We start from the raw sequence: 18098 nt of genomic DNA on the forward strand, positions 1-18098 counted from the left end.
AGTCCTCTATCAGATGTGTCTTTTGCTAATATTTTCTTCAAGTCTTTGGCTAGTTTTTTAATTTTCTTGATAATGTCTTATGCAGAGCAGAAATTTTTAAATTTAATGCAATTCAGCTTAACAATGATTTCTTTCATGGATCATGTCTCTGATATTGTATCTAAAAAGTCACCTTACCAAAGGTTATCTAGGTTTTCTGCTGTATTATCATCTAGCAGTTTTATAGTTTTGTGTTTTGCATTTAGGACTATGATCTACTTTGAGTTAATTTCTGTGAAGGGCGTCAAGTCTGTGTCTAGATTCATTTCTTTTGCATTGGATGTCCAGTTGTTGCTGCACCATTTGTTGAAAGGAGTGCTTTTTGAAATAAACCTGCTTTCACTTAAAAATAAAAAGACTGTTTTGCCCCACTGTATTAACTTTGCTCCTTTGTCAAAGGTCAGTTGACTATATTTATGGGAGTCTATTTTGGGGCTCTCTATTCTGTTCCATTGATCTATTTGTGTTTTCTTTCACTGATACCACACTGTATAGGTTAGTGTAACTTTACAGTAAGTCTTGAAGTAGGGTTAGCATCAGTCCTCCAACTCTTTTGGCTCCCTACAAAAAATTTAGAAACAGTTTGTTAATATCCATTAAAAAATTTGCTGGAAAAAAAAAATTTGCTGGGATTTTAATTGAGATTGCATTGAATCTATAAATCAAGTTGGGAAAAACTGGTATCTTGACAATATCAAGTCTTTCAATCCATGAACATGGAATATCTCTATTTGGTTCCTTAATTTCATTCATCAGAGTTTTATAGTTTTCCTCATATAGATCTTGTACATATTTTGTTAGATTTATACCTAAGTATTTCATTTTGGGGGATGCTAGTGGTATTATGTTTATTATTATGGTAAATGGTATTATTATGATAAATGGTATTATGGTTTTATTTTAAAATTCCACTTGTTCATTGTTAGTATATAGGAAAGCAATTGTCATTTGTATGTTAACCTTGTATCCTGCAATGTTGCTATAATTGCTTATTAGTTCCAGGAGTTTTTTTTGTTTATTCTTTCAGATTTTCTACATAGATGATCATGTCATCTGTGAACAAAGACAGTTTTATGTCTTTCTTCTCAATCTGTATAACTTGTATTTCCTTTTCTTGCCTTACTGCATTAGCAAGGACTTCCATTACAATGTTGAAAAGGATTGGTGGGAGGAGACATCCTTGCCTTGTGCCTGATTTTAGTGAGAAAACTTGAGTTTCTCACCATTAAGTATGATGTAGGAAGATTTTAAACTATGAATCCAATTTCTTTAATAGATTTAGAACTATTCAGATTACATATATCCTTTTGAGTTAGCACTGGTAATTTGTATCTTTCAAGGAATATGTCTATTTCATTTAATTACTGAGTTTATGGACATAAAGCTGTTTGTATTCCCTTATCTTCCTTTGAATGTCTGTAGTATCCATACTGCTGTCCCCTCTTTCATTTGTGATACTGATCAGTTATTTCTTCTCATATTTTTTCCTCATCATTCTGGCTAAAAGTTTATCAATTTCACTGATTTTTTTTCAAAGAACTCACCTTTATTTTCATTGATTTTCTCTCTTGTCTTTCTGTTTTCCATTTAACTGATTATGTCATTTACTTATTTAATTTGGGCTTAATTTTCTATTTCTAGTTTCCTAAGGTAGAAGCTTAGATCATTGATTTGTGATCTTTAGTCTTTTCTAACATAAGCACTTAATGCTATAAATTTATCTCTAAAGAATTATTTAGTTGCATCCCACAAATTTTATGTTGCATTTTAATTTTTATTCAATTCCCCATAATTTCTAAATTCCCTTGGGACTTACTCTTTGAGCTATGGGCTATTTAAAAGTCTGTTGTTTAATTACGTATTTGGGGATTTTCCAGGTGTCTTTCTGTTACTGACTTATAGTTTAATTTTGTTATGGTCAGAGAAGTAATTTTGCATGGTTTCAAATCTTTCAAATTTGTTGAAATTTGTATTACAGCCCAGAATTGGTCTACTTTGGTAAATATTCCAAGTGTACTTGAAAAAGACTGTGTACTCTGCAGTTGTGAGGTGAATTATTCTAGAAACATCAATTAGATTGACTGGATTCCTAGTGTTGTTCAGATTTCCTATATCCTTACTGATCTTCTGTCTTTTTTTTATTGGATTACTGGGAGAACAGTGTTTAAGTCTTTAACTATAACTATGGATTGTCTATTTCTCTTTTCAGTGCTATCAGCTGTTATTTCATGTATTCTGAAGCTCTTTTGTAAGGTGCATAATTATGGGTTGTTCTGCTTTCTTGGTGAATTGATCCCTTTATCACTATGTGATGTCTCTTTATATCCATAGCAACATGCCTTGTTCTGAAGTCTACTTTGATATTAATACAGTCACTCCAGCTTTCTTTAAATTAGTAATTGTATGGTATAGCTTTTTCCATTCTTTTACTTTCAACAAAATTTTGTATTATATTTAAGGTGATGTTCTTAAAGACAGAAAATAGTGGTGGGTCTTTTTTTTAACCCATCTGACTCTGACTTTTAACTGGGGTGTGTAAGTCATTTAAATTTAATGTAATTATTCATGTATATTATTAAGCTGCTGCTAATTACTGATGTGGTTTGCTCAAAATCTACCATCTTGTTTTCTGCTTGTTCCGTATATCCTTTATTTCTTTTTTCCTCATTTTCTGCCTGTTTTTGGTTTGAGTATTTTTTTATTCCTTTTTGTCTCCACTATTATTATATGATTTATACCTCTTTAAAATATTTTAAAATTGTTGTCCCATTGTTTACAATATGTACATTTAATGAATCACAGTCTACCTCAAATATATCGAGTAAGATCACCTTTTAGATCTTTTTGACAGACTGTGTCAAAATACATAACTCAAGAAGCTCCTTGTACACAGATATCGAATCATTATGTTGTACACCTGAAACTAATATAATGTTATATGTCAACTGTACCTCAATAAAAAAATAAGAAGCTCCTAATAAACAGTTTTTAACAATAAAGAAGTAGGTTATAAAGACTTCCATGAAATAAAAAATTTCTGTTCACTGAAGAAAGTGAATAAACCAATAAATATCACTGTCCCAACTAGGGAAAAAAGTTTTTAACTAAATGTTTATACAGTGCTATACTGTCCATAACAGATTTCCTTGTTTTAAATTCAAAACAATGCTGTAACATAGTTGTTATTACTATTTTTACTTTTGTATTTATAAACATTATTTATAAATACTGTTATTATTAATACATTTAATTTGATAAAAATAAACAAGAAAGACAGAAATATATCTGAATTCAGTAAAAGAAGAATTGAAGACCTTCCAGGCTGGAGAAGAGCTATGTTTTAAGTATTAGATATATGTTAGCTTAAAATGTCCATCAGACATTTTAAATCAAGAGAAAACAGTATTGTTAAACATTATTATTTTCATTTGATTCACACAACAAACCTAAGTAGTAGGTATTGAAGGCATCATTTGAGAGATGAGGAAAATGAGGCTCATCAAAATGACTTGTATAAAAGCACAGTGCTAGTAAGGTGAAGAGCCAATATTAGAACCCAAGTCTTTTTACATCATGCTAGGGAGACAAAATTCAGAAGCTGAGAGAATTTAACGCCAGGGAGTCAGAGCCACACAATGTAATTTCAAGATCAGAAAACTCAACCCCGTGCAGTGCAACCTGGGAATACTCAACCTGCACCCACTCCAGCTACAGTTATCTTGCCAGAGCAGCCCTGGCAAGGCATGCCTGGGGAAACCCTGGAATGGGTCTACTCCAACTCCAACCATCCTACCAAGGCAGCCCCGATGCTGTATGCCCTGGGGACCTCCCCCATCCCAGTCCACATCCTCTCCAGCTCCAGCTGGCATTCCAAAGCTGCCTGGCACAAGCACTTTACACAAGGAATACTCCTACACAAGGCCACATCTTCAAAATCAGGAGAGGTAGCTGTTTTGCCTAATACACAGAATCAAATACAGAAAGTCACTGAACCAAGATGGCGGAGTAGAAGGACGTGCACTCACTCCCTCTTGCGAGAACACAGAATCACAACTAACTGCTGAACAATCATCGACAGGAAGACACTGGAACTCACCAAAAAAGATACCCCACGTCCAAAGACAAAGGAGAAGCCACAACGAGATGGTAGGAAGGGAGCAATCACAGTAAAATCAAATCTCATAACTGCTGGGTGGGTGACACACAGACTGGAGAACACTAATCCCACAGAAGTCCACCCACTGGAGTGAAGGTTCTGAGCCTCACGTCAGGCTTCTGAACCTGGGGGTCTGGCAACAGGAGGAGGAATTCCTAGAGAATCAGACTTTGAAGGCTAGCGGGATTTGATTACAGGACTTCGACAGGACTGGGGGAAACAGAGACTCCACTCTTGGAGGGCGCACACAAAGTAGTGTGCGCATCGGGACACAGGGGAAGGAGCAGTGACCCCAGGGGAGACTGAACCAGACCGACCTGCTAGTGTTGGAGGGTTTCCTGCAGAGGTGGGGGGCGGCTGTGGCTCACCGAGAGGACAAGGAAACTGGCAGCAGAAGTTCTGGGAAGTACTCCTTGGCGTGAGCTCTCCCAGAGTCTGCCATTAGCCCCACCAAAGAGCGCAGGTAGGTTCCAGTGTTGGGTTGCCTCAGGCCAAACAACCAACAGGCAGGGAATGCAGCCCCACCCATCAGCAGTCAAGCAGATTAAAGTTTTACTGAGCTCTGCCCACCAGAGCAACACCCAGCTCTACCCACCAACAGTCCTCCCCCATCAGGAAACTTGCACAAGCCTCTTAGATAGCCTCATCCACCAGAGGGCAGACAGCAGAAGCAAGAAGAACTACAATCCTGCAGCCTGTGGAACAAAAACCACATTCACAGAAACATAGAAGGATGAAAAGGCAGAGGGCTATGTACCAGATGAAGGAACAAGATAAAACTCCAGAAAAACAACTGAATGAAGTGGAGATAGGCAACCTTCCAGAAAAAGAATTCAGAATAATGATAATGAAGATGATCCAGGACCTCGGAATAAGAATGGAGGCAAAGATCGAGAAGATGCAAAAAATGTTTAACAAAGACCTAGAAGAATTAAAGAACAAACAAACAGAGATGAACAATACAATAACTGAAATGAAAACTACACTAGAAGGAATCAATAGCAGAATAACACAGGCAGAAGAACGGATAAGTGACCTGGAAGACAGAATGGTGGAATTCACTGCTGTGGAACAGAATAAAGAAAAAAGAATGAAAAGAAATGAAGACAGCCTAAGAGACCTCTGGGACAACATTAAATGCAACAACATTCACATTATAGGGGTCCCAGAAGGAGAAGAGAGAGAGAAAGGACCAGAGAAAATATTTGAAGAGATTATAGTCGAAAACTTCACTAACATGGGAAAGGAAATAGCCACCCAAGTCCAGGAAGCACAGCGAGTCCCATACAGGATAAACCCAAGGAGAAACACGCCGAGACACATAGTAATCAAAATGGCAAAAATTAAAAACAAAGAAAAATTATTGAAAGCAGCGAGGGAAAAAAGACAAATAACATACAAGGGAACTCCCATAAGGTAAACAGCTGATTTCTCAGCAGAAACTCTACAAGCCAGAAGGGAGTGGCATGAGATACTTAAAGTGATGAAAGGGAAGAACCTACAATCAAGATTACTCTACCCGGCAAGGATCTCATTCAGATCGGATGGAGAAATCAAAAGCTTTACAGACAAGCAATAGCTAACAGAATTCAGCACCATCAAATCAGCTTTACAACAAATGCTAAAGGAACTTCTCTAAGTGGGAAACGCAAGAGAAGAAAAGGACCTACAAAAACAAACCCCAAAAAATTAAGAAAATGGTCATAGGAACATACATATCGATAATTACCTTAAATGTGAATGGATTAAGTGCTCCAACCAAAAGACACAGGCTTGCTGAATGGATACAAAAACAAGACCCATATATATGCTGTCTACAAGAGACCCACTTCAGACCTAGGGACACATACAGACTGAAAGTGAGGGGATGGAAAAAAATATTCCATGCAAATGGAAATCAAAAGACAGCTGGAGTAGCAATTCTCATATCAGATAAAATAGACTTTAAAATAAAGAATGTTACAAGAGACAAGGAAGGACACTACATAATGATCAAGGGATCGATCCAAGAAGAAGATATAACAATTATAAATATATATGCATCCAACATAGGAGCACCTCAATACATAAGGCAACTGTTAACAGCTATAAAAGAGGAAATCAACAGTAACACAATAATAGTGGGGGACTTTAACACCTCACTTACAACAATGGACAGATCATCCAAAATGAAGATAAATAAGGAAACAGAAGCTTTAAATGACACAAGAGACCAGATAGACTTAATTGATATTTATAGGACATTCCATTCAAAAAGAGATTACACTTTCTTCTCAAGTGCGCACGGAACATTCTCCAGGATAGATCATATCTTGGCTCACAAATCAAGCTTCAGTAAATTTAAGAAAACTGAAATCATATCAAGCATCTTTTCTGACCACAAACAACACTATGAAATTAGAAATGAATTACAGGGAAAAAAACGTAAAAAACAAAACACATGGAGGCTAAACAATACGTTACTAAATAACCAAGAGATCACTGAAGAAATCAAAGAGGAAATCAAAAAATACCTAGAGACAAGTGACAATGAAAACACAACGATCCAAAACCTATGGGATGCAGCAAAGGCAGTTCTAAGAGGGAAGTTTATAGCTATACAAGCCTACCTGAAGAAAGAAGAAAAATCTCAAATAAACAATCTAACCTTACATCTAAAGGAACCAGAGAAGGAAGAACAACAAAATCCAAAGTTAGCAGAAGGAAAGAAATCAAAAAGATCACAGCAGAAATAAATGAAATAGAAACAAAGAAAACAATATAGCAAAGATTAATAAAACTAAAAGCTGGTTCTTTGAGAAGATAAACAAAATTGATAAACCATTAGCCAGACTCATCAAGAAAAAGAGGGAGAGGACTCAAATCAATAAAATTAGAAATGAAAAAGGAGAAGTTACAACAGACACTGCAGAAATACAAAGCATCCTAAGAGACTACTACAAGCAACTCTATGCCAATAAAATGGACAACCTGGAAGAAATGGACAAATTCTTAGAAAGGTATAACCTTCCAAGACTGAACCAGGAAGAAATACAAAATATGGACAGACAAAACACAAGTAATGAATTTGAAACTGTGATTAAAAATCTTCCAACAAACAAAAGTCCAGGACCAGATGGCTTCATAGGTGAATTCTATCAAACATTTAGAGAAGAGCTAACACCCATCCTTCTCAAACTCTTCCAAAAAATTGCAGAGGAAGGAACACTCCCAAACTCATTTTATGAGGCCACCATCACCCTGATACCAAAACCAGACAAAGATACTACAAAAAAAGAAAATTACAGACCAATATCACTGATGAATGTAGATGCAAAAATCCTCAACAAAATACTAGCAAACAGAATCCAACAGCACATTAAAAGGATCATACACCATGATCAAGTGGGATTTACCCCAGGGATGCAAGCATTCTTCAATATATGCAAATCAATCAATGGGATACACCATATTAACAAATTGAAGAATAAAAACCATATGATCATCTCAATAGATGCAGAAAAACCTTGACAAAATTCAACACCCATTTATGATAAAAACTCTCCAGAAAGTGGGCATAGAGGGAACCTACCTCAACATAATAAAGGCCATATATGACAAACCCACAGCAAACATCGTTCTCAATGGTGAAAAACTGAAAGCATTTCCTCTAAGATCAGGAACGAGACAAGGATGTCCACTCTCACCACTATTATTCAACATAGTTTTGGAAGTCCTAGCCACAGCAATCAGAGAAGAAAAAGAAATAAAAGGAATACAAATTGGAAAAGAACCAGTAAAACTGTCACTGTTTGCAGATGATGTGATACTATACATAGAGAATCCTAAAGATGCCACCAGAAAACTACTAGAGCTAATCAATGAATTTGGTAAAGTTGCAGGAGACAAAATTAATGCACAGAAATCTCTTGCATTCCTTTACACTAATGAAGAATAATCTGAAAGAGAAATTAAGGAAACACTCCCATTTACCACTGCAACAAAAAGAATAAAATACCTAGGAATAAACCTACCTAGGGAGACAAAAGAACTGTATGCAGGAAACTATAAGACACTGATGAAAGAAATTAAAGATGATACCAACAGATGGAGAGATATACCATGTTCTTGGATTGGAAGAGTCAATATTGTGAAAATGACTATACTACCCAAAGCAATCTAGAGATTCAATGCAATCCCTATCAAATTACCAATGGCATTTTTTACAGAACTAGCACAAAAATATCTTAAAATTTGTATGGAGACACAAAAGACCCCGAATAGCCAAAGCAGTCTTGAGGGGAAAAAACGAAGCTGGAGGAATCAGAGTCCCTGACTTTAGACTATACTACAATGCTACAGTAATCAAGACAATATGGTACTGGCACAAAAACAGAAACATAGATCAATGGAACAAGATAGAAAGCCCACAGATAAACTCACGCACCTATGGTCAACTAGTCTATGACAAAGGAGGCAAGGATATACAATGGAGAAAAGACAGTCTCTTCAATAAGTGGTGCTGGGAAAACTGGACAGCTACATGTAAAAGAATGAAATTAGAACACTCCCTAACACCATACACAAAAATAAACTCAAAATGGATTAGTGACCTAAATGTAAAACCAGACACTACAAAACTCTTAGAGGAAAACATAGGAAAAACACTCTTTGACATACATCACAGCAAGATCTTTTTAGATCCACCTCCTAAAGTAATGGAAATAAAAACAAAGATAAACAAATGGGACCTAATGAAACTTAAAAGCTTTTGCACAGCAAAGGAAACCATAAACAAGACGAAAAGATAACCCTCAGAATGGGAGAAAATATTTGCAAACGAATCAACAGAAAAAGGATTAATCTCCAAAATATATAAACAGCTCATGCAGCTCAATATTAAAAAAACAAACAACCCAATCCAAAAATGGGCAGAAGACCTAAATAGACATTTCTCCTAAGAAGACATACAGATGGCCAAGAAGCACATGTAAAGCTGCTCAAGATCACTAATTATTAGAGAAATGCAAATCAAAACTACAATGAGGTATCACCTCACACCAATTAGAATGGGCATCTTCAGAAAATCTACAAACAACATATGCTGGATAGGCTGTGGAGAAAAGGGAACCGTCTTGCACTGTTGTTGGGAATGTAAATTGATACAGCCACTATGGAGAACAGTATGGAGGTTCCTTAAAAAACTAAAAATAGAATTACCATATGATCCAGCAATCCCACTACTGGGCATATACCCAGAGAAAACCATAATTCAGAAAATACACATGTACCCCAATGTTCATTGCAGCACTCTTTACAATAGGCAGGTCATGGAAGCAACCTAAATGCCCATCGACAGACGAATGGATAAAGAAGATGTGGTATATATATACAATGGAATATTACTCAGCCATAAAAAGGAACGAAATTGGGTCATTTGTTGAGACGTGGATGGATCTAGAGACTGTCATATAGAGTGAAGTAAGTCAGAAAGAGAAAACGAAATATTGTATATTAACACATATATGTGGAACCTAGAAAAATGGTACAGATGGACCAGTTGCAGGGCAGAAACTGAGACACAGATGTAGAGAACAAACGTATGGAAACCAAGGGGGGAAAGCGGCGGGGTGGTGGTGGTGGTGTGATGAATTGGGCGATTGGGATTGACATGTATACACTGATGTGTATAAAACTGATGACTAGTAAGAAACTGCTGTATAAAAAAAAAATTAAATAAAATTTTAAAAAAAATACAGAAAGTCAAACAGAGGAGACAGAGGAATATGTTCCAAAAAGGGAACAAGCTAAAACTCCAGGAAAAAAAAAAAAGCTTAACGAAATGGAGATAAGAAAGGTACCTGATAAATAGTTCAAAGTAATAATAATAAAGGTGCTCGCTAAACTTGTAAGAAGAACGGAGAAATACAGTGAGAACTTCAACAGAGTTAGAAAATATAAGAAAGAACCAATCAGAGCTGAAGTATACAATAACTGAAATGAAAAATACACTAGAGGGGATTGATAGCAAAATAGATGATATGGAAGAAGAGAGCAGCGATCTGGAAGACAGAATAGTGGATATCACCCAATCAGAAGAGAAAAAAAGTGTTTTTTTTAAAATGAGGATAGTTTATGGGACCTCTGAGACAACATCAGGCATACTAAAATTTGTAGATGTCTCAGAATAGAGAGAGAGAGAGAAAGGGGCAAAAACTTATTTGAAGAAATAATGGCTGAAATCTTCCCTAACCTGGAGAAGGACATAGATATCCAGAACCAGGAAGCACAGAGAGTCCCAAAGAAGAAGAACCCAAAGAGATTCACACCAAAACATATTATAATTAAAATGGCAAAATTAAAGATAAAGGAAGAATTTTAAAGGCAGCAAGAGAAAAATAACTAGTCACATACAAGGGAACTTCCATAAGACTACAAGCTTCTTTACAGGACAGAAGAGAGTGGCATAATAATATTAAAGGGCTGAAAAATAAAAACTTACAACCACGAATGCTCTACTTGGCAAGATTATCGTTCAGAATTAAAGGAGAGATAAAGAGTTTCTAAGAGAAGCAAAAGATAAAGGAGTTCATCATTTCTAAACCACCCTTACGAGAAATGTTAAAGGATCTTCTTTAAGTGGAAAAGAAAAGGCCATAAATAGAAATAAGAAAATACTTGAAAGAAAAAAATTACACTGGTAAAGGCAAAAATTATATATAGTAAAGGCAATATCAGCTACTTAAAAAGCTAGTATGATGCCTAAAAGACAAAAGTAGTAAAATCAACTATAACTACAATAAAATAAAAAGGTGTAAAATATGATGTCAAAAACATAAAACATGGGGGAGTAGTAACGATGTGATGCTTTTAGAATGCATTTGAACTTAAGCAACTATCAACTTAAAATAAACTGCCATGTATATATAGGTTATATTCATGAACCTCATGGGAATCACAAACAAAAAACTATGATAAATACACAAAAAATAAAGATAAAAGGACCCAAGCATAACACCAAAGAAAGCCATCAAGTCACAAAGGAAGAGAGCAAGAGAGAAGAAAGGAACAAAGAAGAACTACAAAAAGAACCAGAAAAAAATTAATAAGTACATACCTATCAATAATGACTTTAAATGTAAATAGACTACATGCTCCAATCAAAAGACATGGGGTGGCTGAATGGATTAAAAAACAAGACCCATCTATGTGCTGCCTACAAGAGATTCACTTCAGATCTAAAGACACACACAGACGGAAAGTTAAAGGATGGAAAAGATATTCCATACAAATGGAAACCAAAAGAAAGCTGGGATAACAATACTCATATCAGATAAAATAGACTTTATTTTTTTTAATCTGGCCAGAACCTTTATTATTTCAGAAATAAGCATCCTATGTAACTTGAAGTGGTTAGAATAGTTATTTATGGATTACTGTAATAAATATTTGTCAAAACACCAACTATCTCAATAATCATACACATATTTCATTCATAAGAACTTCCAAAACTAACTCTTCCGTATCAAAAAATTTACAAATGGCACAAGAGAGTTAAATAATGGTCTGTGGAGGAGAGAAGAAAAATTCTCCTAGGGGAAACTCTAATGAAGCATTTTCTCCATTACATTTTTGATTGATATAGTTCATGAAAGAAGCCTCACTTTGCCTTCCTTTTTTTAGTGATTCCTCTGAGAAGGAATGCAAGAAACCAAATCTGAGGGGAAAAACTGTTTTCATAATCTCAAGTGTACACCACAAACAGCCTTCTCTGATAAAAGCTTTAAAGCCTGAAGAGATGAGAAAGGCAAGCATGTATTCTTTTAAACATTTCAATAAATTTGTAAAAACATTCAGCAACTATGCACATGTTGTTTGTATACTTAAAAATGCAACAATTTTCATGCTTTGAATATTTTTTCCTGAGTGTTTTAAGGATATTTTGTACTAGATGATTCAAAAGTAAGGCTTACACACACACATAATGTATATAACAGGAATTCTCCATATGATTAGCACTGTGGACTCTCCTAACAGTGTCAAACAATGAAAAGCCAAATATGATCACATCTATACTGTAAGGAGAGCCTGGAGAATCACCTATGTCTTTGTTTTCTGCTCAACACTTCTGACAAGTTCAGCAGATGTACAGCCATGACTTGTTTCCAAACATCCAGACCCCTTCACTGGCTCACCGCAATTACACGACTGTTAAGTTCTAAGTATTCAAAGAAAGACTGCAGGTGTCCCTTTACTTCTCTCTGGTCCCTTTACCAAACCCCTACATCGCTTATGACATTACTTGTTAATATTCCACATTCCAAATGAAAAATGCAGGTACACAAGTTTGCTAAATTTCACTTAACCAAATAAATTTAATAATAGATAAAATACTTAAATTCCTGCAACACAAAACTTGGTTTTCACATTCATTAGAACATTTTAGAATTACTCAAACATGAGAATTGAAAATGTGTGTGCTATTTGGAAGAGAACTACTGAATTTATTCTCCAAAAGAAAAAGCAGACCTGAAGCATCACGTTACTGGAACACTTGAAACATGTTGACAAGTTCTTATCTTCTAAATTTCCATGAAAGCTGCTTGCACAAACTATTTAAAGAATATCTGCCCCTATTAGACAAGCCAGATATCTGATGTATTAAGGAAGTCAGAAGCTGAGTCACTTCACTTCTTTCTGTTGCCCCCAGTTGCTAGAATACTGGCAACTTGCATAAATATGTTTAAAATGTCCATGTAGATTCCCAGCATCGAACTGATGGGATCATATTTTTTAACTCCATACACTGGTACTACTTCTGCATGCTTGATTACTTTCTGTGTATCATACAGGAGAAACGTGCTGAAAAGAACTAATCCACCATAAATTGCCACTGAGTACAGAGTGGCACCAGCCACAGTGGTAGGTGGAAGAAACAAAGATCCTAGTGAGGACACAAAGACAACACCCAGGCCCACACCCAGGGGTGCTGCCATGTTCAAAAACTTCTCATTGGGCACACACATGGCCATGGTGGAGAGGCCTCCCACAATGCCAGCTGTGTACCATACAGATCTGACAAGAAGAGGCCCCCCTAATATCATCAGAAGAGCCACCACTGCACCCATCACACCAGAATGTAGTAACCAAGCAAGACGCTTTGGGCCTGGGCTCCGTACCAGCATTCCAGCTTCAATCATGCGTGCAAAGGTTGCACCAGTTGTCACCCAACAGCCTCTCATCATGAAGTTCATGAGAGCAGGAGTTCTGCTCACTGCCAGGGCAGACAAAGCTGTTATGCCAATACTTCCTGCTAAGTACATATAGGTGGAATGAATCCTATCCTGCACATACTGAGGCCAAATTACAGCTTTTTCAATAGCTCCAATCTCATTAGACAATGGCATTCCCATTGCCAAAGCTCCAAGACCAACTGCAGCAATAAACCATCTTTCCATCTGATCAATTTAAAATATTTTTTCCAATGATTGTTCCAAAGCTGTCTCCTTGAGTTCTTGGCTAGTTTTCCCACGCCGAATTCCAATCCTTGTCTTGGTGGCGTATTCCCTGCTGGGTGTTAAGAGCCACTGATTCTTTGTGATGGAATTCTTCACAATAGGGGAGGCCTTGGTGAAACCTTGGTGGAAAACCCTGGAAGGTAGTTACTGGAGACACACAAGTCTTGTGGCCAGCATGGTGGTGCACCAGGTTTACCAAGCAGATCTGAAATGCTCAGTCCCTGGTCACCTCAAGCATGCAGTTCCCCTACTGGGCCGGCGAAACACAGCCACACACATCTCCCGCATCCTCCGCCCACCTCTTACTGACTGCGCATGCCTAAAATAGACTTTAAAACAAACAATGCAACAAAAGACAAAGGAAGGCATTACATAATGATAAAAAGGTCAATCCAAGAAAAGGATATAACATTCATAAATATTTAAGCACCAACATAGGAGCATCTAAGTATATAAAGCAAATATTAACACACACAAAGGGAGAAACAGACAGTAACACAATAATAGTAGGGGACTTTAGTGACCAACATACATCAACAGACAGATCATCCAGACAGAAAATCAGTAAGAAAACATTGGCTTTAAATGACACAGTAGACCTGATACACCTAATAGACAGATACAGAACATTCCACCCAAAAATTTCATAATACACATTTTTTTTCAAGTACACATGGAACATTACTCAGGATAGCTCACATGTTAAGCCACAAAACAAGTCTCAATAAATTTAAGAAGACTGAAATCACATCAATCATCTTTTCTGACCACAATGGTATGAAACTAGACATCAAGTACAAGAAGAAAACTGGAAAAGACACAAACATGGAGAGACCAAATAACATGCTACTAAACCACCAATGGATCAGTGAAGAAATCAAAGAGGAAATAAAAAATACCCTGAAACAAATGAAAATGAAAACACAGCTTTCCAAACTCTATGGGACATAGTAAAAGCAGTTCTAAGAGGGAAGTTCATGGTGATACAGGCCTTCCTCAAGAAATAAGAAAAATCTCAAATAAGCAATGTATCTTTACAGCTAAAGAAACTAGAAAAAGAAGAAAAATGATGCCCAAAGTTAGTACAAGGAAGAAAATAATAAATATCAGAGCAGGAATACATGAAATAGAGACTTAAAAAAAAGAAAAGATCAATGAAGAGCTAGTTCTTTGAAAAGATAAACAAAATTGATAAACCTTTACCCAGACTCATCAAGAAATGAGAGATCCCAAATAAATAAAATCAGAAATGAAAGAGAAGTTACAACAAATATCACAGAAATACAAAGAATCATAAGAGACTAGTACAAACAATTATTTGTCAATAAACTGGACAACCTAGAAGAGATGGATAAATTCCTAAAAACATACAATCTTCTAAGACTCCATCATGAAGAAATAGAAAATCTTAACAGACAAATTACCAATAATGAAATTGAATTAGTAATAAAAAAAAAAACACCTCCTAACAAACAAAAGTCCAACACCAGAAGGCTTCACAGGGGAATTCTACCAAACATTTTAAAAAGAGTTAACACCTATCCTTCTCAAACTACTCCAAAAAATTGAAGAGGAAGGAACACTTCCAAACTCATCCAACAAGGCCAGCATTACCCTGATACCAAAATCAAAGACATTACAAAAAAAAAAAAAAAAGGAAAAGAAAATTACAGGCCAATATAGCTGATGAACAAAGATGCAAAAATCCCCAATAAAACATAGAGGGTAAATTCAATAACACATTAAAAGAATCATAAATCAGATGAAGTGGGATTTATCCCAGGGATGCAAGGATGGTTCAATATCAACAAATAAATGTGATATACCATATTAACAAATGAATAAAAATCATATGATCATCTCAATAGATGCAGAAAAAGCATTTGACAAAATTCAACATCCATTTATGATAAAAAAAAAAAAAACTCTCAACAAAGTGGGCACAGAAGAAACATACCTTAACATAATAAAGGCCATATGACAAACCCACAGCTAACATCATACTCAATGGTGAAATTTTTCCTCTAAGATCAGGAACAAGACAAGGATACCCACTCTTGCCACTTTTATTCAACATAATATTGGAACTCCTAGCCACAGCAACCAGACAAGAAAAAGAAATAAAAGACATCCAAACTGGAAAAAAAGAAGTAAAACGGTCACTGTTTGCAGATGACATGATACTATATATAGAAGACCCTAAAGACTCTGCCAAAAATTATTAGAACAAATAAATTCAGTAAAGTTGCAGGGTAAAAAATTAATATACAGAAATATGTTGCATTTCTATACTCTAATAATGAACTACCAGAAAGAAAAATTAAGTAAACAATCACATTTATAACTGCATCAAAAAGAATAAAATACATAGGAATAAATTTAACTAAGGAGGTGAAAGACCTGTACTCTGAAAACTATAAGATACTGATGAAAGAAATTAAAGATGAACAAATAAATGGAAAGATATACCATGCTTGTGGATGGGAAGAATTAATATTGTTAACATGTACATACTACCCAAAGCATTCTATAGATTCAAAGTAATCCCTAGCAAAACACTCATGGCACTTTCCCCAGAACTAGAATAATCCTATAATTTGTATGAAACCACAAAAGACCCCAAATATCAAAAGCAATCTTAAGAAAGAAGAACAGGGCTTCCCTGGTGGTGCAGTGGTTGAGAATCCGCCTGTCAGTGCAGGGGACATGGGTTCGATCCCTGGTCCGGGAAGACCCCGCATGCCGTGGAACAACTAAGCCTGTGTGCCACAACTACTGAGTCTGCGCTCTAGAGCCCGCGAGCCACAACTACTGAGCCCACGTGCCACAACTACTGAAGGCCGTGTGCCTAGAGCTCATGCTCCGCAACAAGAGAAGCCACCAGAATGAAAAGCCCGCAAACCGCAACAAAGAGTAGCCCCCACTCGACACAACCAGAGAAAAACCCGGACGCAGCAACGAACACCCAATGCAACCAGAAAAAATAAATAAATAAAATAAAATAATAAAATAAATAAATTAAAAAAAAAAAAGAACAAAGCAGGAGGTATTACGTTCCCTGATTTCAAACTATACTACAAAGCTACAGTAATCCAAACAGGATGGTATTGTCACAAAAACAAACATATAGATCAATGGAACAGAATAGGGAGCCCAGAAATAAACCCATACTTATGTGGTCAATTAATCCATGACAAAGGAGGCAAGACTATACCATGGGGAAAAGACAGTCTCTTCAATAAATGGTGTTGAGAAAACTGGACAACTACATGCAAAAGAATGAAACTAGACCACTTTCTTACACCATATACAAAAATAAACTCAAAATGGATTAAGGACTTAAATGTAACACCCGAAAGCATAAAACTCATAAAAGAAAACATAGGCAATATGATCTCTGAAACTGGTCTTAGCAATATATATATTTTTTGGATCTGTCACCTCAGGCAAGGGCAGCAAAAGCAAAAGTAAACAAATGGGACTACATCAAACTGAAAAGTTTTGCACAGCAAAAGAAACCATCAACAAAGCAAAAAGGCAACTTACTGAATGAGAGAAGATATCTGCAAATGATACATCTGATAATGGATTAATATCCAAATTATATGAAGAACTCATACAACTCAACAACAACAACAAAAAAAATCCAATTGAAAAAATTGGCTAAGGACCTTAATAGACATTTTTCCAGAGAAGACATACAGATGTCCAACAGGCACATGAAAAGATGCTCAAGATCACTAACTGGATGGGAAATGCAAATCAAAACCACAATTGGATATCACCCCACACCTGTCAGAACAGCTATTATCAAAAAAGACAACAAATAAAGTGTTGGCGAGGATGTGGAGAAAAAGGAACTCTCGTGCACTGTAAATTGGTACAACCACTATGGAAAACAGGATGGAGTTTCCTCAAAGAATTAAAACCAGAACTACCATATGATCCAGCAATTCCACCTCTAGGGGCGGGGGAATGGGCAAAATAGGTAAAGGGAATTAAGCAGCACAAACTTCCAATTATAAAATAAGTCTCAGGGATGCAAAGTATAGCATAGGGAACATACTTAATAATATTGTAATAACTTTGTATAGTGACAGATGGTAACTAGACTTATTGTGGTTTTCATTTCACAATGTATAAAAATATCAAAACACTGTGTTGTACACCTGAAACTAATATAATAATTAAAAGACAGAAATCTCAATTCCCAAATGCTTGATAGGATAGAACTCAAATGAAATAAATTCACTGCACAGGCATAACTTGTTTTATTGTGCTTTCCTTTATTGTGCCTCACGGATACTGTGTTTTTTACAAACTGAAGGTTAGTGGCATCCCTGTGGCAGGCGAGTCTATCAGCACCATTCTTCCCACAGTATTTGCTCACTTCAGGTCTCTGTGTC

The 18098-nt window shown here is 36.1% G+C and overlaps 1 protein-coding gene and 1 pseudogene across 1 annotated transcript in view; both read right to left on the reverse strand.

Moving 5' to 3' along the window:
• The window catches only part of RGS22 (regulator of G protein signaling 22), a 173305-nt gene that overhangs the window by 131409 nt on the left and 23798 nt on the right, over nt 1-18098 (reverse strand). The gene's annotated exons all lie outside the window — the stretch shown is intronic.
• Nucleotides 12862-13869, reverse strand: LOC133077264 (growth hormone-inducible transmembrane protein-like; annotated as a pseudogene).

The sequence above is a fragment of the Eubalaena glacialis genome, chromosome 17 (assembly GCF_028564815.1).
Source record: "Eubalaena glacialis isolate mEubGla1 chromosome 17, mEubGla1.1.hap2.+ XY, whole genome shotgun sequence".
Classification (NCBI taxonomy): Eukaryota; Metazoa; Chordata; class Mammalia; order Artiodactyla; family Balaenidae; genus Eubalaena; species Eubalaena glacialis.